The 23,468-nt window shown below is 37.7% G+C and overlaps 1 protein-coding gene across 1 annotated transcript in view; it reads right to left on the reverse strand.

Moving 5' to 3' along the window:
- Nucleotides 1-23,468, reverse strand: part of ESR1 (estrogen receptor 1) — a 182,466-nt gene that overhangs the window by 134,773 nt on the left and 24,225 nt on the right. Inside the window, exons 2-3 of the mRNA XM_088161719.1 lie at nucleotides 12,882-13,114; nucleotides 4,418-4,554 (exon numbers count right to left, since the gene is read on the reverse strand). The gene's annotated coding sequence lies outside the window, so the exon portion shown is untranslated. The remainder of the gene's footprint in view (nucleotides 1-4,417; nucleotides 4,555-12,881; nucleotides 13,115-23,468) is intronic.

Genomic DNA, 23,468 nt, shown 5'->3' on the forward strand with positions numbered 1-23,468 from the left:
TTATAGCGAGTGATAAGGTCACCCCTGAGTCTCCTTTTCTCCAGGCTAAACAACCCCAGCTCCCTCAGTCACTCCTCACAGGGTTTGTGTTCCAAGCCCCTCACCAACCTTGTGTCCTCCTCTGGACATGCTCAAGCATCTCAAGGTCCTTCCTAAACTGAAGGACTCAGAACTGGACACAGAATTCAAGGTGTGACCTCATCAGTGCCAAGTACAGGGGGAGAATGACCTCCCTGCTCCTGCTGGCCACACTATTCCTGATCCAGGTCATATAATTCATGATCCTAAGGAATAGCTGAGTTGAGACAGACAAAAATATAGGGTCCTATGAAACCAGTAGAGGACCAGGATTTCAGAGGTGGCATTTTCTGAGTGCTCACAGTATTCTGCTCAGAATTAGAATGAGAAGTGGAGTACCAAGATTTACACCTACCTCAGGATATGGCAGAAACAAAGAACCAAGGCTCAGAATTACAGCATACGGGACATCCAGGGAAAGGAGCAGTCTGCTGCTTTGAGCAGGAAGGAAGACAGAGTTGATTCACGAGTTGTATTCTGTTTTAGATAGATTTCATTAATGTATTAGGGATGGCAAGATATTTTGGTTAAGAGGTGTTGGTTTTACGGTAGAGTTTACTATTGTATTAGCTATAGTAGATTTCATAATTTTATTAAAAACAATATTCTGCAGCCTCTTGTAAGGAAGACCAACAGGAACACAAATTTCTTGGGTTCTCAGGGTATCCTCAGGTCTCTTGAGCTGTGTTTGTTCTCCCCTGCGAGGGCCTGGCATGGGATCACAAACACTTCTCTTTTTTCTCTTTTTTCTCTTTTTTCTTTTAAGTAAAGAAAGGGGACTTGTGGATACACAGCCTGGGAAAGTGTGAAAACAGTAGAGCTTTCCTATGGACTGCCCGAGAAGTGCAGGCTTTCTCATAAGCTTGGAGAAAAACAGAAAGGAAAGAATCTCAAGCAAAGATGCACCTGCTATTATTTACAGAATGTGAGAAATTGTATTGTTTGCAGTAAGAACATCTTGCAATAGGTGTTGCTTGCTCTGACCAATGGGCTCTGTTCTGTTCTTAGGTTAGCGAGTGAGTGTACATAAGGAGTGTGTGTTACAATAAACTCGTCCCTTTCCTATTTTGAGAGGAGACCAGTGTTGCTGTGTGTCTTATTACCACCGTTCCCACAGCTAATCCTTAATTAACAGCAACACAGAGTCATTAGAAATTGAGGCTGCTTCATCATAATAAAGGAATCTTCAGCTGAAGAAAGCGGGAACCAATCAACTGGTGCTTAAAACTAAGAAAAAATATCACCAGAAAGCTTTTCAACAAAAAAAAAATGTAAGAAAATACCAATGTGGGAAAAGATACCCCACCATATAATGTAATATCTCTATTACAGATGACAAAGAGAAAATTCAGCACCATCGGTATCAGAGGACAGGAGTTGTCAAATGGGCAAAAAAGAAAACAAGATGTCACTTTAAACAGAGTGCCAAAAGAACAAAAATATTGGTACGCATGCTTCCACATGAATACTGGAAGGCATAAAAAATATGATGACAGCACTGCTATATCTAGCCCAAAATTAAGACACAGACACCCTGGGCATATTGAAAACTAATGAATAATCCCTGATGCTAGCATACATAATACACAGGAAAAAGTAAAGCTTTATCAGAAGCAGATAGATGAGCTAAGCACCTCAAAAAGTTGTAGACTCTAGGGCTTGAAATATTAAGTCTACACAAAAAGCATGAATGGGAGTCTGGGAGTCTGCTATTGGAATGGTGACATAGTCTCTGACATGATGTGAGGCAGCACTTGCAGGAAATATGACAATAATGTCAGATTTTCACTATCTCTGTGTAGGTACAGAAAATGTATCAGGCTATAATACAATTCCCAATTAAAGGACACTTTATATAATTGTTTCATGGAGCAAATAGTTACATAGTCCTCAATAAAAGATGCAGTGCATGACTTGGTTCAAAAATCTTGCACAGTCCATGTAGAACAGCAACCATTACATGCCTACAGGCAGCATCTCTGCAGAGGCATGAAACTCTAAATACCCACCACAGTCCCCTCAGATCCAAGAGAACATAAAAATAAAGAGTTAAAAAACACACAGGGAGAGCTGAGATAACTAAATCCTTAGAAGTGGCTTCTTGAGGACACCATCACAGGAACAGAGCCACTTGAGGAAAGGCTTGAGAAAGGGCAGAGAGAAGCTAGGAAGTAAAGGGAGTAGATTATACGCAAGAAAACAAACTCCAAAGGCTGAAGTCGTGTCTAAAGGAAGAAAACAGAAAGTCTGATGAGCCATAGGAGATTAGGTGCAAGCACACTGTAAGGCAGGCAAAAAAAAGTGATTGAGAAACAGCTAAAGCAAATCTTGCACTACATTGTTTTTGAGACAAAACCAGAGCAGACACCTGCCAAGGGCTAGCTGAAGATCAGGGCACAAAAACCAGCAAGTAGAGCAAGAAGAGCAGTCCTTTGCAGAACCACATGAAATAACCAGACAGCTGGTAAAGGAAGCACAAACTTGCTTTGTGAGAAACTCAGGAAAAGATCTGTCTGAAATGCTGCTGAGTGTAGAACAGGCTATAGAAAGATATGAAACAGTGAATACAAAAAAAAAAAATGCCAGAGGCAGGTTCTGTCCATTCAGGACAGCTAAAAATCTCCCGAATTAAATAATTAAGCAATAATAATGAGTGGTGCACTCTCAAATTTAACTTCATACATTATGATTGGAAAATGGTCAACAAAGAATTCTGTCAAAAATCTGTGTTTTTTCTATACCTGGAATACCAGTTGCAGGTTTTGCCCCTTCCTCCTAAGCAGTGTATGCAAGGACACAAAAGGTTTAAGATAAACAAGGATTACAAAAGGTCTGGAGAACATGCAGAATGTTTCCTTTGTACAAAGGATGAAGGATAAAGTACACTGCGATTGCACTCTTTAATTAAAAGAGGCACATTAGAAGGAGTATGACAGAGATCAGGCATATCATGAATGACATGAAGAAAATGGGTGAATTTTAACTCTTTACAAGTACAAGAACCACAGGGCATGAAATGAAGGCACTGACAGCCAGATTCAAGACAGACAGAGATATTTTTTCATATAACAGAGAGCTCACTGCTAAATTATTTTCCAGATGTTCTAAATTTACTTGGATTCTGAGGGACACAGAGAAAGCTGAGAAACTCAATCCACTGAAATTCACTGAATACTCAAAAGCCTGACCTAGCTCCTTAAATCCCTAAATTAACTAAAGGCAGGGAGAGTATTAGAGGGAGCACATACATTTGCTTTTCCTTCTCTAGTGGTTCTTACCCTTCTCCCAGCTAGCAACAGTTGGGCTAAAAGGAGGGAAGGTGCATTATTATCTTTGAGCTTTTTCAGTAGCAAAGGCTCCAGCACATGTGTAGAAATAAGAAGCCACAATACAACTTTCACTTATTCAGTGTCTTATCCCATGGACTCCCAACTACTGCTGTGTGCTCTAACTAGGCTGTGCTGCTCATAATGTGCAAACAGCCAAGGTCTGTCCAGAGGCTGCACAGTCTCAGTACAAAAGAAGAAAAGGGGGAAAGTGTAAAAGTGCCTTTTTCTTTTCCACACCACTTGGTTAGAGTGCACCAGAATTGACCCAGATTCAGCACATTGTCTTGGAATGTTAACAGGCAAATATTATCATGTGCAGAGAATCATTCCAAGTTCATATCTGTTTATGCAAATCCCATCAAGCACAAATGTTTAGCTAACCAAAAGTCCTTCTATATAAACCTAATTATTTTCCTCATGTGTCCTGAACAGTAGTGAGACACACAAAACAGTTTTATGCTGCTGCATACTGCAATCCTTACCACTTCATACAGTTATGCATCTGGCTCAAACAAAATATTACTATTTGATTTAAGACGCACAATAGAACTGCATTATAGAAAGCCCAGTGACACTACCAGTAATTAAGGTTGTGCAACAGCACTTTTCATATTTTCAGCTTCTTACAACACTGTGGGATAAAATTTATTGCAGTGATTTGCTGTGCTGTACACAGGATAAGTTTTTCCATGGATAATCTGTGATGTTCCCAAGGACAACACTGAGAAAAGTACATCCATTGTCCTTTTTCTGACCATTTCAAATACTTCTGCATTCTCAAGCAGAGTTCAAAACAGTGGAGTTTGAGCTGTAAGTTAGAAGGATCTTCAGCGTTTCTGTGAAATTTTACTTCATTTTGATCAAATTAGATAGCTCTTACCAGCTAAAATCTCTCAGTCTGAGAGGAAAATTATTCTTGAATCTTATTGCACATATTTTAAGAACCTCTACATTCATATCAGCTTTCAGCTTGGTTACTGTCTTTTAGCTTAAATAGCACTATCCATTACCTGAAGATTGCAGTCCTTGATTCAGAGTATTCTGTCATATCTCTCATGCCTCTTCCAGATTTCTTCCTTTCAAATTACAGTTCATACATTTTTTCCTCATCTTCTAGTTCAAACCAATTTTCTAGCACATGTGTGACCTGAACAAAAATTATATAAAATATAATACAGAACGTTATACAGTGGAACAGGTATTTCTCTACATACTAGGATATGGGAGTCACTAAAGGGGCAGAGACCTTGAGAGATTCATTGGTTCAACCACCCTGCTCAAGCAGGGGCAGCCAGAGCATGTTGCTTATACCGTGCAGAGCCAGGTTTTTAATATCTCCAAGGGTGGAGACTCCACCACAAAGCTGGGAAGCCCATTGCAATGCTTGACTCCTCCCTTACTGTAAGGAACGTTTTTTCCTATATTTATGTAGAATTTCTCTTGTTTCAGTCTGTGTCCACCAGCTCCTGCTGCCTCCCATCAGGTACTCATACACATTGACAGAACTCCTCACACTTCACTCCAGGCTGAACAGACACAGTTTCTTCTGCCCCTTAGATTCCACAGGCCCTGAATCACCTCTGTAGCCCTTTGCTGGACCAACTGCAGTATATCCATATTTTTTTGTACTCAAATATCCACTGAAACACCTCAGCATATTGACTCGATTACAGCTGCACTAATGCTATCCATTAATAACCACGCAATTAACAACTAGTACATTGATGTATGCCTACAAACACCTAAACATATCTAGGGATACCAGACTTGAAGTATTCTTTAGTTGACTTCAGGCAGGGAGAGCTCATTTTATAGGGACAATTGATAGTATAACTTGCCTTTCATTTTACAGCATTACAATTCTATTTTACAATTGAGTAAACTGTACAGTTCAGTTACTGCAGACCTTATGCTTTAGGGATTTTAATCTTCACTTGTCTAGTTAATACTTTTTCCTGTCATTTTTACCCAAGTGGTTCAAGTAATGTTGATCAAACCAATTGGGTTTTCTTAGTCTGGAAAATATATTAGCAAAGCAATAATCAAATTACTGTACACAATAAACTTTTGGTTTCATTTTAACTCATTTTTTCTTTATCACCTAGTTTTTAATGCCTCCTTCCTTCAAAATGTGGTCTAAATCTTAGCATAGAACTGAAGACAGACTGTAGTTAACCCCTCAATTTTTTTTTTCTGCAAATAACAGATACTGTCTTTGCCAGTATATAATCAAAATATTTACAACTTGACAGATGATAAAAATATCAGCCTTGGAATGTCAAGAGTAATATCTCTCAAATTATTTCGTCATCTTACTTTAAATACACTCAATTGTAAGTTTTAACTGCCTATGTACATCAGAGGTGAAGTTAAGATTGACACTTCTGGCTCAGGGTTAAATATGAATATTTAAAGTGCTTTATAATTCTAAGTGCTGAGAAAAATATGGTCTCAAAAGACTAAATTCGACTAATCTAATTTTTATCCCATCCATGATCTCTAAACTAATATTTCTCTCTTGTCCTCAGTGGTTTTGAAATGGTGTCTTATATTAAACCACAAAAAGACTTAAAAAAAATAATAGAGTTATTAATATCCATAATGTTTTGACAGCAATATTTAAAATAAGGAATTCACCATGTATTGCACAATGATGATGAAACATGGAATAGATGTTCATCAGTTATGCTTCTTGTATTTTGTGCCAGAAAAAGAAATTTTACAAGAAATACCATGCAATCATGTCATTAAATTTTACTCTATACTCTCCATAAACAATAAAGCTGAACTAACAATGAATTAGTAGTTCTTGTAATTTTGTTGTATTCATATTTCTGCTTTGATGTTGAGCATTTATCTGATGAACACATTACTGAAAAAGTAATTAAAAGCATCTTTCTCATTAGCAGTAAGGAATCAAATGTCTATACATACTTTGTTTTACTAAAATACAGTCTCACTGCTGAAATAATACTTCAATGTCAATTGAGAAAACACATTGTTTCTCGGGCAACATGCTGAACACGTGCCAATAGACATTGTCTAACACGCTAAGGAGTGTTATGATATCTGCCATAAAATATCAAATTGCATGACTATAAAAAGAAAAAAACTTTGTTTATTCTCATAAAAACAGCATTCCAAAAATAAATGCCAAGAGGGAAAAAGGAAGGCAAGCAAACTTTTAGAAAAAAACAACAAAGAAAGCTTTTTCTTAAAATGTTTTCAGAACTTCCTCTTGACTTGCGGTTGAAAAAGCTTATGGTCACCAAGTATTTATTTGAAACTGCTCTGTCTAGTTTCCCACTTCTCTTCCTGAATCAAACCATGACAAAAAGAAAAAATGCCTTCAAACTGCTGACATTGCCAGATGATGAAGATCAGTTCTCCAGGAAAGGACTGCATTTATAATGTACTGTGTTCAAATACATATGGTAACAAATAACAGTAGATAATAGATTTCAGATAAGCTGATGATGACTTGAAGTTGACTCCTCAAAATTTAAAAAAAAAAAAACATTTTGGATATATGTCCGACTAAAGACAGTTACATTAATACCAATTGCCTTCAGGGAAAAAGGATATGCACAAACATCACAGGTCAGAGTCTGGCCACTAGAAACCACTTTTACACAAATATGACCAGTGAAGTCAGACACATACAATTTCTATACAGATCGTCAGAAAATATCTCCCTAACCTTAGGTAACAGCTCTGAGTCAAAATATTTCCATAACCATTTTTGCCATCACTACTAAAGTTATCTCTAGAACTCTACTTACAGAAGTATTAGTCCTTTATAGTGTGCCAAAACTTGAGGAAATGAGCACTAATGCTCAATCTGCTTCAGGAGGTGCTGGCTACCATGTAGCACACCTGAAGTATTTCTACACTGATGCAGGCAGCATGAGGAACAAAAAAGAGTAGCTGAGGTTTTGGCCCAGTCCCAAAAGGTTTGACATCAGTGGTATAAGTGAAACCTGGTGGGATGAGCCCCTGGATAAATATTTTTTTGCAGGTGCTGTAGTCCATCAGTGACAGTCACATTTTAAACATCACCTCCTAAGGGCACAGGAGCAGCCAATTCCCAAATGTAAGAATTCAGGCAGGTGAGGGCAGAAGCCCAGCTTGGCTAAACAGGAGTCTTCTCTTGAAAATAAGGACAAAAATAAGGTGTATGCCCAGTGGAAGCAAGGTCAAGTGACATGGGAAGAATACAAAGATAGTGCTTGACAGTGTAATGAGGAAATTCATGCCACCAAAGTTCGTCTGAACAGAACTGCGGGGGACAATAAAAAGTGTATTCAAACATATTAATGGCAACAGGTAGTATAAAAATAGCATTGATCTGTTACAGGATGAGCATGGTCACCTCACAAATAGGGACAAGGCAGAAATGTTAAACACATTCTTTGCCTCTGTTGTCAACACCAATGACTGAGACAACCGAGGGGAGTCTCAGTGCCCTGAGCTGGAGGACCCTTCCTGTGGGATTTATCAACTCCTGGGCAGCCCTGGAAGCAGCTCCAGCTGGAGAAGGACCTTGAGGAGAAGCCAGCCCAGGTCACTTGTCTGTTCAGCCAGGAGAAGACCTCACTGCAGTCACAGCTTCCTCATGAGGGGAAGAGAAGGGGCTGGCAGTGATCTCTGCTCTGTGCTGACAGTGACCAGACCCAAGGAATGGCCTGGAGTTGTGTCAGGGGAGGTTTAGGTTGGATATCAGGAAAAGGTTCTTCACCCAGAGGGTGGTTGGGCACTGGAACAGGCTCCCCAGGGCAGTGGTCACAGCACCAATGTGACAGAGCTCAGGAGGTGTTTGGACAATGCTCTCAGACCCATGCTCTTCAATGGGAGCAAAAAAGGAGGAATTTTGATAATATATTTCCTTTTCACAATGCTGCTTTTCTGACTTACAGGGTTTTTGGCCTTCCATTTTCCAGTAGTTCCTTTCTAAACCTAAGCCACTGCTTCGGTGGGATCAGAAGTACTGCTGGCAGGTTTCACGGTTTTCTGATCCAAGATTAAAATGCTCACATACACACAGCTCTCACAGTTACTAAGTTTTTTTAGATGTGTTCCCTGATCTAGATTACAGTACAGCTCAACAAGCCAGCAAGTCTGCTCTGCAGAAGGGGTGACAGTAACTCTGTGAGAATCAGCCAGAATGTCCCAAGTCAATATTGCTAATAGACTGTTCATAAAGTGAAATCACTGCCTTACTTATTTCCATGAAATGTCAACATCCATAAACTGTGCCCATAGCCTTTTTGCCTGTAGTTCACTCATTTTTAAACAGGCATTAGCAACTAATTTTTATTATTTTTAAAATACAAAGTCAGCTACAAACTGCACAAAAAAAGACATACAAGTCTAACAAAGTCCCCTTAGGAAGAAAAAAAATTGTGAAAGTCTCTGGGTAGATACATATAGACGTGCACAACTGTATACACAAAAAGCTAGCAGGCATTATATGTCTGCAGAATATGTTCATAAGCTGCCTTGAAGACACCAATGATATGTAGATTTAGTCCTGCACTATTAGCAGTGGAAAATAAAGAAATTATTATTTTAATGACCTCCTTTTCAAATCAGTCGTATTGCATTTTAACATTCAGTAAAATAATGTGGCATATTAGAAAAGGAAATTGGAAATCATGATAAAAAGGTGCTTAAAACCCAGAGGACCATAATTTAATTTTTGTTATCTCAAATTCTCAAATAACCACTTCTGCGAAATGGGCTTTTGAAAAAAAAAAAAAGAAAACCAAACTTGGCCCAGGTCTTGCCACCTACAAATCATCTAATTAATTATTAGTTCATCAAAGATTCTAACACACAAATAAAAACAGATATGACATGCTCTATGTGAGCTTACTGATGTCTCCTCTGCACTCAGGCTATGTGAACATTTGTGTATTCTATCTTATTACTTTATAAAAAACTGATTAGGCTCACACACTACCTATCTGCCTACGTATGTGAATGGTTAGAGCAGGAGGAAAGGAGTAACAACTGCTTTATTAACTAACTTATTCTGAGAATACATAGTTCAAATAATTTCATCTTACCTAATATTTAAATGTAATAAAATTTCTTTTCAAATAGTAAAGATTAGATTAAGAAGATTATTATTTCAAAATCTTCCAACTGTGAAAAGTGCACATAAAGGTATACATGTATTTTACTGACACATATCTTTAAATGTGGGGCTTATCTGCATTTTCCTCTGTTGTCCACACCAATGACTGAGACCACCAAGGGGGTAGAGGTCTCCCCCATTTTATTCCATGCTGAAAGTGATTTCTCCTAAGAAAATAAATCGTATTATTATAGTATAATCTATATATAATCTATATATAATCCATCATCTCCCAGAACCAAACTTCCAGGCCTGAGCCTCATTTTTGCATTGCCTCACTCAGGTAAGATACATATACATCCAAGTTATACTAGTTATCAGTGCAGGCACACGTACACACACTAGAATAATTCTTTAAGAAATAGCACACTCAGAATTCAGAACTGCAACAAAATAGAAAAAAAAGACAGTAGGCTTCATATTGTCTACTAAACCTACATAGATTATAATGCATATAGCTATAGCACCCCCTGGCCTCCAGAATTAAGGGAGTTGATGCCAAAATTGAGACTGTAATTCTTAGAATTCCTCAGCAGCATAATGAGAACACAATGAATTTTCTCAGAAACTTTGGAAAGTGATTTCTGTGAAGATTGCAGTCCATATTATGCAATTATGCAAAATATTAACGGGAATATTTTCTTCATCCAATCCAGACCCAGAGATCCTACTACACACAGCTGACTATCCCACTTCCTAATTCCAGGTAAGGTTACAATACCAGCATTGGAAAAAACAGATTAAAAATCTGTAGATCCATCTGATGCGCACTATTAAATAGCAGATAATAAATTCAGGATAATAATAGGAACAGTGAAACTAAAAACCTAAAATCCCTTGCAAGTAAATTCTGTTTCTGATTCAATCACAGTGACACTACAGAAGGCATTGTGCTTTTTTCCTTTAGGAAAAGATGTTGCTAAGGCAAGACAGGAGAAGGTAAAAAAACCCCAAGAGAAAACATCTGGAAATAAAAAAATTCACAAGGTATCTACAGGTTGCTTTAATCTGAGAAGATTGATGCAGAAGCTGTTTTGCAAAGAACTAGAAATCTTTTAAAAAGTAGACAGACTTTTAAAGCCAACAATAAACTGAAGACATAATGTTAAAAGATTCGAGGATGTGTCTATTAATAGAAAGACGTGCCCAGTAATATTCTTAAAACAAGGCTTCGTATTACTGTAGCAATACCAGCATGAAAATTTCAAGAAATATGTCAATACTCATTAATAAACTTTATATCACAGCTATCTGACACTACTCTATCTACTTAAGAAGTCACAATGAGAAAGGCTCCTGGGAATCCCACAGTTACCAGCAGAGTTAGAATCAGAGTGAGGGGACAATGGGTCAAGAGCAGTAGAGAACAAGTAGTAGAGAACAAGAGCTATGCAAAGCTTTTTCACCTGTGCATGTGAGAACGACCAGGAAAATTCAGTTCCTAGTCCTATACTTCATTCAGACAATTTATCTTCTTCCTAAACACTGCTCCATTTCATAAACTATACTATACCCTAACACAATGACTGGTGTGACCGAGTGGATTTTCTAATAGGAAATCTCTTCCTTGAAAGTTACCTAGAAAATTACATATTTTCCTATTGTTAATTATCTCCTTCTTAAATACTTGCATCTTTTTCATAAGCTTCTGACCTTAATATGTTTTCACCTGCTATCTCAAGGACATTCCTATTAAGAAACTATTATTCATATACAGAAATTAATAAACCACCACCATTTATAAGGCTGGTTTTCTTTGGTTTAGACTAAGCCAGATGTTCTCCTGGAGCTCTCCTATAACTTAAGGGTTGGTTTAATTCTTGTTATTTCCAATTTTTTCAGTTGTGGCAGGCTCACTTAGAAGTAAAATATGTATAAAGAAAGCATGTGTCTCTTTTGACAGATTTTCTAAATACTTCATGTCTTATATCCAACAACATTCAGTCTCCAGCTATCTTTACAAAAAACAAGCTATTATGAAATTTTTAAAAAGCCATTCAGGTAAAAGATGACACACTCTTCTCTACCCATGTAAGAATAATCTGAAAAAGCTTATGTGTGCATGAGTGTCTTTATTGTTTTTCTAACTCATATGCAGGAAAAATTCTATTGAAAGGTGGCAGGGAAGCCCTTTAATAACCTTAAAAAAAAAATCACAGAAATCTACACTATCTACACTAAATACCAATTTGAGAAACAACATAATTTGAGTATAGCTATACTTTTCAGAGCAAAACCAAAACAGAATTTCAGGTCTGAAAGGAAAGATGTTGAGAGGAGAGCAAGGGAGAAAGAGCCTGTCCTGGTCCTAACTAGGACAGGGTTAATTTCTGCAGTAGCCAGGAGGTGACAAGGCTAAGACAGAGGTATTCTATATGACCTCTCATCATTTCCCAGGGATAGGGGAGAGGCTCCCTTCTGGGATTAACACAGCACAGCAGAAGGAGCAGTGAGGTACTGCCTGTTGTCAAGGGGTTCGTGTGAATCACTCATTTCTTGTACCCTCTGTCATTAGCAGTGTTGCTGTTACTGTTTGCTGTCTTATCTCATTGCTGTTTCCAGTAAATTGTTCCTATCTCAGCCTGTGATCTTTACCTTTTGTATTCCCAATTCTCATCTCCAGCTAGCCACAGGGAAACGGGAAGGGGGAAGAGAAAAGCAGCGCATGGTTTGGAGAGTCTCAGTAGGAGCACTAAATTGATGAGTACCACCCCCAAACCATGACAGAGACAAGTAGCATCTCTCAAAAATTAACTTTTTGATATATGATATTAGTTTGTGCTTATGGCATCATCATTACAGACAAGAATATTTAAATATGTGTCTGTGTGTATGTGCACGCACATGTATATATGCATGTGTACAGATATAGATATGTATGCGGGTATATATATGTACACACATATTAAGAGATTCATGAAAGAATGAAGCCTAAGTTTTTCATGGTGTTTGTTCAGACTCAAAGGAATCAACAGTCCTCCAAAGGGCAAAAAAACCAAGATACTTCAAAGGTAATTACAAAAACTGCAGCTTTGTGATTCACCTCTTCCTCACAGATTTTGTGGCAGTTTTACTTACTTTGAAGTGAGAATAAGCTGCAGAAATTGAAAGCTGTCAAATTTATCTGAATTATGTTTTTGACTTTTGTACTCTCTGAAAGCACTTTTGGAACCAAAACCATTATTAACTCATGAAATTAATCAAAGTTTCCTAAACCATTCAACACAGAGAAAATAGTCAGAGACTTCTACAGCATCTGAAGATATCACTGCTCTGGTTACACTTCTCCTCCCTTCTCAAGACAAAATGGGCAAACAAACCTTCCTGCCACTCACAAGAGTTGTGGATGTGATGGAGCTGGTAGCTGCAGGATCTGAGGAGACCTCCCAGCAGTCCCTGCCTTCAGCAGACCCTGTCAGCAAGAGGGATGAGGGCTATCCATGAAGGAATCAGGGAGCAGCACACATTCAGGGAGCTACCACACAGGACAGACAGTGCAGTTTCAGTCAGGACTGTCACCGCCTGTGATGGTACATGGAACATGGAGGGACAGTGAAGAAGGTAAGGCCTGAAAAAAAGAAGAGAGAGAGCAAAAAGTAAAACAAAGAACAACGATGAGAAGGAAACAAGAGGAAAAAATGTGGTGACTGTCAGCCAGTAGAAAGTCCACCAGCAAAGGGACTAAAGAGTTTCCTTCTGAACCAGGCATTGAGTGGTAACTGCAGCTGCCTGGTAACTAGGTGACTTTTTCTTGACGGGAAATAATGTGGAAACACACAACTAACAATGCTTCAGCCTGTGGAGCCTGTGGATTACATCTTTCAGCAGCACAGCTGAATGTGCCTTCCAGCCTGAGCCAAACCACAGCATGTACCACCAGAGCATCTTTACAGCAGCGCTAGGAACAGTTCAGCTCAGCCAGTGGTGAATTCTTCCTTCATTTCCCCTGCGTCCAGGACAAAGAAGGCTCCAAAGACAAGCAGCATTGCTTCAAGTAGTCTTCATAAGCATTTGCTATGGTAACATTCTGTGGGCTTGCCACTAAACCAAGAAATCCTTCACCAAGATGGAGGGTGTCATCTTTAGGCTTCACATTGCCTTATAAACTGACCCACAGATCCAACACAAAACATAACACATACAGGGGAGGTTTCTTTACCACATAGGCTGTCAGCTAAGACAAGAAAGTTGTTCCTTCAAATACATATCATCAACAGAACGGAAAATCAACTTGCCTGTTCTGGTTGCCAAGCAATAATGAAGAAAATTGCTGAAACCATCTCTCATGTACACCCAGAACAGGTTAATATGCTTCAGAGTTTGAAGGCAACTTAGAGGTAAGTTATTTTGCTATTTCAATTCAACAGTCATTTCAGTATGAACAGAACATCTCTATTATGAGGATGGGAGGAAGTAAGGAAGGAATAGAAGCAAAGCAAGTATTCATCAAGTAGGAAGTAATGTCAATGTTCTCATTTATCAGACAGGTTAAGGTTCACAGTTTCAAGTGCAAAACTGACAGTGATTTTGCAAGTATCACAGACAATACAGAACACAGACAATGCAGAATAGTGGAAGTATTTTGTCTTAGTGCTTAATTTCATTTGTAGTGTTTCTTCATGCCAGCACTGACTGCTTTTTCTAAGATAGCAGTATCAGCACTTCCCTAAAGGCAAAGGGAACAGGCTGAAAAATGTGACCAGTTACCACAGTCACAATTTACTTAATTCCAGTACTGTAATCCAGAAGTTATATGAGAAATACAAACAAGGTGGGGGGAAAGAGTGTTACTGACTGCATTCCTGATGTTTCCAGTGGTATGTATATGTTCAATAGAACAGATACTATCTCAAGGTAGGCAGTTTTGATACTAATATGGCACTAAATGAACACAGAGTCAAGAATGGCAACCTTGATAATGTAAATCATTATTTAGAGCTATTAACTGTGAGTAGAGATGTAAAAGACTGAAAAAGGAGGACTGGGAAAAAAGAGAAGCCAAGAAAGAAAATTGAATGAGAGTTGTGGGATGTGTAGAAAAGGCAAGGAAACAGCATAAAAAGAAGAATGAATGATGTGAAAGCGAAACACAAGATAAAAGTGATCATAAAAAAAGGAAGGCAGCAGAAACTAGGGCATAGATCCAGAAAAGCTCTTATGTTCTTTATGTTAAGTATGTTATTCAATATATGAAGCACACTAGAAATAAAGTTAGTGATATATGTTGAAAGATGGGAATTTACAATCAAGGAAAGAAAGGTAACAGATCAAAGAACAATAATAGCCCAAAAAAAAAAAAAAAAAAAAAGGAGTTCGACAGAAGACTAGAACCAGACTAAATATAGAGTGTGAGCCATATTTGTCACATGGCACTTTCTTCTGAATTTTCAGTGTTAAAGAATCTTTGGATACCCTAAAAATCTTACACAGTAGTTTCTCAAATCAAGAATTGCTGGATCCAACTTGAGTAAATTACATATCATTTGACAAAAGAAGAAGAGATAATAATTAAACAAAAAAAAAGTTTACAATCACAGGGATGCAACTGGTAACAACTAAACTGCAAGAAGTTGTAATTGCATCAAGACTAAATCTCATCTATATATATCTATACACTGACACACAAACACACACAAAACTTTACTCATTTTAAGAAATGGTTTCACAGGCGTGGAAACAACAAGGATTAAAATCAATTTAAAACAAACATTTGCCTAGAGATAATAACTGATATTTGAAAAATTTTTGAGCATACTTTACTGGGTCTTGGGAAAAGCTACAATTCACAAAAATATCAGAGTTCAGAAAAATAAAAAAGGAAAATTAAAACTTGGTTCACTTTTGGTTTAAAAGATAAACAAGTGAAAAATTATAAATTTAGTAATAGTTTTGGGATAATAAAATTTCAGATAGTCAAATGATAATGGCAAGATTAAACATATACAGAGAATATATTCATAGAGTGAAAACATATATAAAGGCAGCATTTCAGGAATTCTAAAAAATTAATAACTAATCTAATTAATAATTAATAACTAAAACAAAGGGGCACAAAAATAGGGCAGTAGTTCAGGAAAGGAAGGCTGTTCCCTAAAATATTCAGGAAACAGCAAAAGAAATGCTAATATTGACATCAGACAAATCTTAAAATGAAACTGCTATTCTCAATAACAGTAATGCAAAAAAACTCACAGCAGCATTCACTAAGTTTGTTCTGGTTCAGAAAATCAAGGTTTTAATTTAGAATTAGAGACTAATAAAATAATGTCAACCAATAGCATTATATAATTCCATTATGTATAAGTACAAAGCGATTCTTGTTAAATTCACTGAATAAATCTTAATTTAAGATTCTTGGCTGATAAGAACAATAGCATTGTGTAATACTTTTTGCTTACTGTAAGGCAAAACATTCCAACATTCCAAAGTATGAAACAAGACGAATTGCCACATAATAAAATGAAAGAAAGCTGTTTACTATATTTAAAAAATGCAACATTGGATGGAGAAGAATCAACAACCAAGCATTCTTTATTGCAATTCACAGAATTTTTTATATTTTACTCAGTCACGAATGCAAGAATAATAGCATTACTAACAAGATGTGCACAAAAATACAGTTCTTGGAATAATAAATACAAAAATATTGCTTTTAATCAAGAGATACAACATGAAATGTTTTATAACCTTCCTACAGGAAAATAACGTAATTTCCATTACAACTAAATATAAAAGAATGTATGGGGGGTGGGAAGGAGGAAGGCATGTGAAACAAGTCATTTGCTAGACATACTACTCTGTCCTGAGGAGAAGTGACTCACAAATATTTTCAGCACTAGCAGACAGACAAACAGGAGCTGTCAATGTTACCCTGTGCCCACAGAGTTTGATAATCCTGGTGTAATATAGCTCAGTAGGGAGAAACAGAATAGCAAAGAGAGTCACATTTGCCTGTGCTTATCATTGACACACCTCCTACTGGGAATACACACATAAAGACTAGAAATGAACAGCACTTTGTAACTGCACAGATAATTACCCATCAGAAACCTATGCCATGCTGGTATCAGGCTGATATCAAGTACTGAAGCAGAGCTGCTTTCCTCAACCAGCTATATTTCAAAAATATTTGGAGAGCTCCTATAGCTTGTGTTACAAAACAAGTCAGCAAGGACGGCCAAAGCAGTGTTTTCAGTCAAGCTCTGAAAATGGGACTGTGCTCATTCTGTGGGAATTATCTGTAAGGCAAACTCTGCAGCAGAGATGTTTCCCAAGGTCTGTCTCACCAAGCCTCACAGCAACCAGGTTCCAAGAGCAGAGACAAGAGGAGAACAGCATGAGAGACTGCAAGAAACAATGATGTGAGAAACCTCAGCAGCACTGCCACTCAGGACTTCCTACCTCTGCTGAGGCTCTTCCAGCACCACCTTCTTCTTTCTTCATGGAAGTGCAAGAAGGTGGTGGCTTTATTTTAACTACATGTTCATCAAATGTGCAGAATCTCCATCCCAACATACCAAATTCAGTCACTTGGTCACCACACCAATGAAAAAGGTACTGTCAGATTGAAGAGTATCAGAAAATAAAATATCTAAGCTAGTCTAGGAACTTGCCAGCAATTGATAAAGTCACCAGGGCATATTTAGCTGGCATATTTCAGAATATGCCATACTAAAAAGAAAATAGCACAGGAGATGCATGATACAACACAACTTAAGAAGACATTTAAAATTAATAGCAGGAAACAAAATGTAGCTGTCAGAAAACATCCTTACCAGCAGAAGATATTCAGCTGCATGACACTATTTAGAGTACAGGGTGGAGGGAAGAGGAAAGACTCACTGATGGTACTCTTAAAGAGCTAGAAATTTCAAACATATCTGCCCTGAGCAGAACATGGAAGCGAACACCCTGTACAGTTCTACTACTCCTGATTTCTCTAATTCTGCTGTAGGTGGTGACTGGCTATACAGAATATGTATTTGGCAAGTATGTATTTGCCAGAGATGAGGCAAACTATGTCAGAAGACAGAAAATGGTCCCACACAATCAAGTAAATATCAAAGTTGTACATGATTGCAGAATAAAACCTTTAGCCACTACTAAATTCTTAAGAGAGCAGATAAACACATAACCCACAAGATAAGCAAATCCTAATTTGACAGGGCCTCATAATTTGAAATTTTCCTACCAAAGAGCCAGTTTTTAACAGCAGTCATAAAACCCTTAAATTAAGCATTTATGCAGGAGAAAGCAAAGCCAACAAATCCCCTAAAATACTGCTTGATTGGAAAAAAATAGGAAATAAAGAAGTTGCAATTAAGGAACTTCCAAGTGGACAAACCAAAAGGCAAAATATTTGTAGGCAGTACACAGAATATCATGAGTGATGCAGAGGAAATATAAGGAAAACAAAAAACAGCTAACTACCAATGCAAGACATTTCTTGAAGCAGCCCTTCAAAAAAAACTCTTAAGTTGTAGTCTTAATGAGGACAATAAAAGGCCAAATAAAATTCTGTCAGACTGAATGTAAAAATCCAATAAGCCAAGCCAAAAAAGGCTTGACAAATAACTTGCAAGGGTTTGTTTTTGGTTTTTTTTTTTATGTTAGGGTAGTTAAGAGTGAGGGCCAACTGCAATGAGTTGGAAAAGGATTTCACAATATAAAATATGGGATGAATTGTCAGCTGGACTCCAATAAAGGTCTGAGGGCTAAAGAATATACTAAAGGAATGATGACTAAAAATTCAACTCAATTAGACTAAAAAACACCAAAGATCAGAGGAAAGCTGATTACTCCCTATAAATATATTACCCATAAACATCAATACCTGCAAGGTATTTAGGAGAAAGAAAGCTGGCACTGCAAATAAATTTACTATGGAAGTTACAAGCCTCTCAGCTGACAGAACAGTGAAGCTGTAGATCAGCCTGTCCAGGAGAGGAAAAAAACAGCCTAACTGGGCTTTAAGAAAAAAATGCATAAGCACCCTGAACAAATTACACGATCTGGTTGCTATGACAGCTCAGTACTGGGTTAGCCATCCAACTTAGGCTGGATTCAACAACTGGTACTAAAGCAAAAACTTAACAGCTTGAATCAGATGCACTATGAGTTTTGTCTATGCAGAAGCAAGTCATAGCGCCTTACCTATGAAGAAATAAGTTTCTGCTCCTCTTTAGAGCAAGAGACGTGAATTGCTTCATGCACAAGAAGCCTTGGAGTCAAATGCACTAGACTTCAAAAGAGAGACAGAGTTTTAAAGAGTGTTCTTAAGAGAAATAATGTTCCACTTATATCCAAAATATCTGGTTTTGCCTTTGATTATGTCTTGATAAGAGCAGATGTAGCTTTAAAGCATGAAGGTCCAGCCTTTCATAAGAAGTTATTTAAGAAGTTATTTGTCTTGTCAGAGCAGATCAAGGGCTGAGACAAATTAGTGACAGGTTAGTTAGCCAGAATAGGGAAGGAAATTGATTAATAAAAATAATCTGTGTCTATGCTACTGGTTTTGTTCACAGCAGTAGTGAGGTTTTAAAGTGATTTCCTTCATTGGTTTGGATTACAGAGCAGCTGGGATGTGCCAAAAAAATTCCACTTGGGGTAAACTAAACAAAAAGCTCTGCTCCAAAAGTGTACCAAACACAGACTGACTCCTCACAGAGACACAAGAATGATTCTTTGCCAGTCTCAAGGCATATGTCTGGCACTGTACAGCAACCAGGACAGCAGGGCTTCACTGTCACATCACAACTTTGCCACATATTCACATGGATGGGCACCAATGTCTGGAAACCCACCAGGAAGGCCATGCCAGGAGAGCAGCACACAACAGGCATGGTCCTACCCCAGTCCAGATATCCAAGTGGGAGGACCTAAATTGGCAAAGTACTCACTAGAACTGTTTGTTTCACAGTGGTAACAGGTTGGGTTGAAGGGTTGGAAACACCAAAGCAGCTGATGTGGATTTGGGCCAAAAAGTATACATTTCCAAAGAACAAAAATTTTACCTTGAACATAATTAGTTGTACAATGTTTTGTCTAGTTTTCAATCCTTTAAGTTACCAAAGATCAAATATGCTGAATAGTTTGTCTTACTTGCCTCAGTTTAATCCCTGAGGGAAAAAAGATTAGCTGTTTGTGCCTAGCTCTTATTTAAAAAAGAAAAAATATAATTGATTTGACATCTAGTTCATGAAGTTTCTTGAGTCTCTCTTGACTCAGCTTTCTCTATTTTATTTTTAAAGATATCTCTACGAGTGTATCCTTTATATTGCTAGATTTCAAGAGAAAATAAAGGAAGAAAACAAATCAGTATTTAAGACTTTTTTTTTTTCAGACGTCCAAAAGGAATTATGGAAGTCATCTTCTGTTACTTATGTCAACCTCTCTTTTTCTCCAAATTTGCTTTCCCATTGTTTGCAACGGACACTTTGCATACAAACTGAGCCAGGGAGCAAGAGAAAACACTTCATTAAGTAAAAGCCACCTCACAAAAAAATGAGGTGTTAAGAAAATAATTATGAATTTTCATGATGCATGTCCGTCCATGCTTAAGCAAGAGTGAGCTCCTGTGTGTCTAGGAGAGCAGGAGCAGGCATTGGCATGGTTTGTCTCAAACATGACACTGTCAAGAGAGGAAAGATGTGATCAGAGGAGAGGGTCCTGCAGAGCTGTGCTGAGCCAGCTTCCTGCTCACCTTGGTACTGGAGCTCAGTCCTCTCAACTCACTTCCTGCAGGAGGGCTCAAAGAGCTGAAAAATCGATTTTAAGCCAAGAGGGGTGCACCAGTTTAACAAAACACAGAAGGGGATCAGGTCCCCTCCCTCTCTTTTCCTCTCTTTCACTTGCATTTTTTTTCCCAGCTCCAGACTATCCATGTGGTGGAACAATACAGGATCTAAGGACTGCTGATACTCTTTGTTCTTTCCTTTTTCTGTCTTTATCTCTCTCCTGTTATATTCCAGTGTTATATTCTTCTCAGTACTGAAGTTTGCTGTGGGAGTGGGAAGCCTGTGGAAGGCTGTTGTGGCTTTTAGCCAACAGCCCTGAGCAGTGCTGCTGTGACTTGCTCACCAGCACCTTTGGTTACGTGCTGTGGCTTGTTAGCCAGCGCCTTTGAGAAGCTTTTTGTGGGAGCTGAGAACTTAGTGAAGTGTGCTGTACAAAATCTAAGGGTTTCTTGGCCACCATTTTTGAGAAAGTATACTGCTAGAATTTAAGAGCTTGTTAGCCAACACCTTTTGAGTGTAAGCAGTGGGCTGCTTGCCAGAGTTAAGGCGACTACAGCAAAGCCTGACACGGGGCCCAGAGTCTTGCTCAGCCTGACAAGAAGTTACAACAAGCACGGTGCCCACACCAGTGGTCATGGCACTGGTGCCCCAGCAAATACAGAAACACCATTGGAAGGCTCTCCTGTTTGGTGCAGAGTTAGCTGGATATAGCAACACACACGACAGGACAAGAAACAATGCCACAAGAAATAGGCCCAGTTTAAATTACAGAAAGTTCAGGTTGACAAGGGAGAACAATCAGACTAACTGGGACAAAAATATCATGAAATGCACACAGCTTTCTAATGACCACATGAAATTAAGATTTCAGGGTTGCTTTTACACCCAAATATGTCCAAGCAAGGTATCAATGCCTATATAGAAAGTGCCCTTCAGACAAAGCCAGAGGAAGACAATACAGGCAGCAATTGAATGACTTCTTGGGATAGTGGGAGCACAACACAACAGCTGCCAACAGACTTGCCTCAGCACAGTCTGAGATTAATGGCATTTTGGAATGAACAAGCAGGCTGCTGATTTACAGCCATATAGCACACATACCATTCAAGTCCTTGAAATTACCTCAAAATTGGAGAAGCCAATAAAATGAGCAGTGAAATTCTGTATAATATTGTATAATTGCAAAACAAAATCTCAATGACCTTATTCATGAAGGCACAACCAGTTTATCTCCACTTGGAGAACATAGAAGGCAAAAGCACAGGCAGTTACACTGAAGTTACCCAACAAGTTTCAAAGAATAAAACATAAGGAAGATTTTAGTTTTCTGTTGGTTTGGATTTCAAATCAAGTGATTTGACAAAATTGCCAAAATTCATATCTGACCAATTCTGGCTTTAGGTATTTATGTTTAGCTGCCACAGATGATACAAAGATTGAAACGACAGTTATGATAATCCCCAAAGCATCTTGGCAGATCTAACCCATAATCACTGTGCTATTGAAAGCCACAAAAATCATCAATGGAAGCTATTTAGAACTGAACAGATACAAAATTAGTATCTCTATATGGAACTGCAATTGGACTCTTTAAAAAACAAATTATCTGAAACATAAACACTTCATTCCAGCCTTGTTTCATTGCAGATTATTCTCCTTTAACTATTCAATTTTTCAATATAATCAAACACAAGAAAACCGGTATTTTTAGTACTTGAAGGACTTTGTAATAAAACTATCATTTTTATTTGAGCATTAATAAAAATATTAAAAAATCCCACCAAAATATTTTTCAAAATCAAATAATTTTTCCACTTTAAAAAACTAGCCAATTTTTACCATTTAGATTTTAGAACATACTTAAGCAAAAAGATTCTGTTCTTTTGTCTGCAGTAAGTAATTTTAACAACAAAAATTATTTTAAAAGTAAATGCAAATATTGACAACCCAAATTGTAGGTTAGTGAAGTTATAAATTAAATTACTTTTAGCATGCAATATAGAAAAGGGCTTTTTACAGACCTAAGATATATGCAACTGTACAAATGCTAGCCACAAAAAACCCCATACTTTGTAGATCTAGCAAATTTTTCACTATCAAGTAATTATTTAAAAATATTTTCCTCCAGATTTTTCTTCTTTCTCAGACTAGTTTGCAAGCATCAAATTAGTGCTACCAGACTGAGCTGCTTCTGGCTCGTTGGAACGTGAAGTGTTTTTCCCTAAAATTCATAAAAAGGAGTATTTCACCCTTGCTTATATCCATCTGCAAGAAGGCATTGCACAAATTCATTTCCCACTTACCTATAGAATTATTCTCCAAAAAGGAAGAAAAATAGAAGCAAATAATATATTAAGAAAATTAATTATCATGTTTCTAAATTTTGTCTCCTTTATGAAAAAAAATACTGTCTAAATTCCAATTACACTATTTAGCCAGAAATGGAAATAGACATCTGAGTCACTGAGTGTAATCCTTGCTACTAAACCTTCACCCCCTGTAGCCAGCTCCTGAGCCTGTCGTAAACAGCAACATGTCCTAGCCTACCCTTCTGATAGGAGGCTGAACCCATCTACTTTTCCAGCTCCAGTCTGAATTTATCCACCTGTTTGGATTTATGTTGGCAATTGCTTTCAGGACAAGTGTTCCAAATCTCACCAAGATGAATAGTCCTTAAGCAAAATCATCACTTACAGCATTACAGTAGAAAGAGATTTAAAATAACCTTTCCAAAACGCAAGTCAAGCTACTAGTTTTTGCCATTTTTATTTAAAATTACATCCATATGTTAATGTGAAAGGTATTACTTGAACTATCTACATCTTTCATGTTAATTTTATGTTGCTTTTTCTATTCATAAAAAAAATAAAATTTTCTTTTCTCTTCTTTCTGCTTTTATACTTCCATTTCCTACCCAGTGATCTCATGTTCCCTGCATACACTCATCAGAGTACAACCCTGCCTGCAGTGTATGGGACTGCAGCTTAATGTTTTTCATTAGCCTCCGAGGGCTCCTGTGAGATCTGCTTCTTCCTCTCCTCCTTCCACAAAAGCTGGCACAGCCTGTGCAATCTACATCCCCTCCTCTGCTTCTGGAGAAGCCACAGTGGGATTCGAGTAGAGTAGCAAGATGGTGTAAGAACTCAGTCGGTGTTGGCTCTGTCCCCTTACTTTCTACTTACCCTT

The sequence above is a fragment of the Sturnus vulgaris genome, chromosome 3 (genome assembly GCF_052056855.1).
Source record: "Sturnus vulgaris isolate bStuVul1 chromosome 3, bStuVul1.hap1, whole genome shotgun sequence".
Lineage (NCBI taxonomy): Eukaryota > Metazoa > Chordata > Aves > Passeriformes > Sturnidae > Sturnus > Sturnus vulgaris.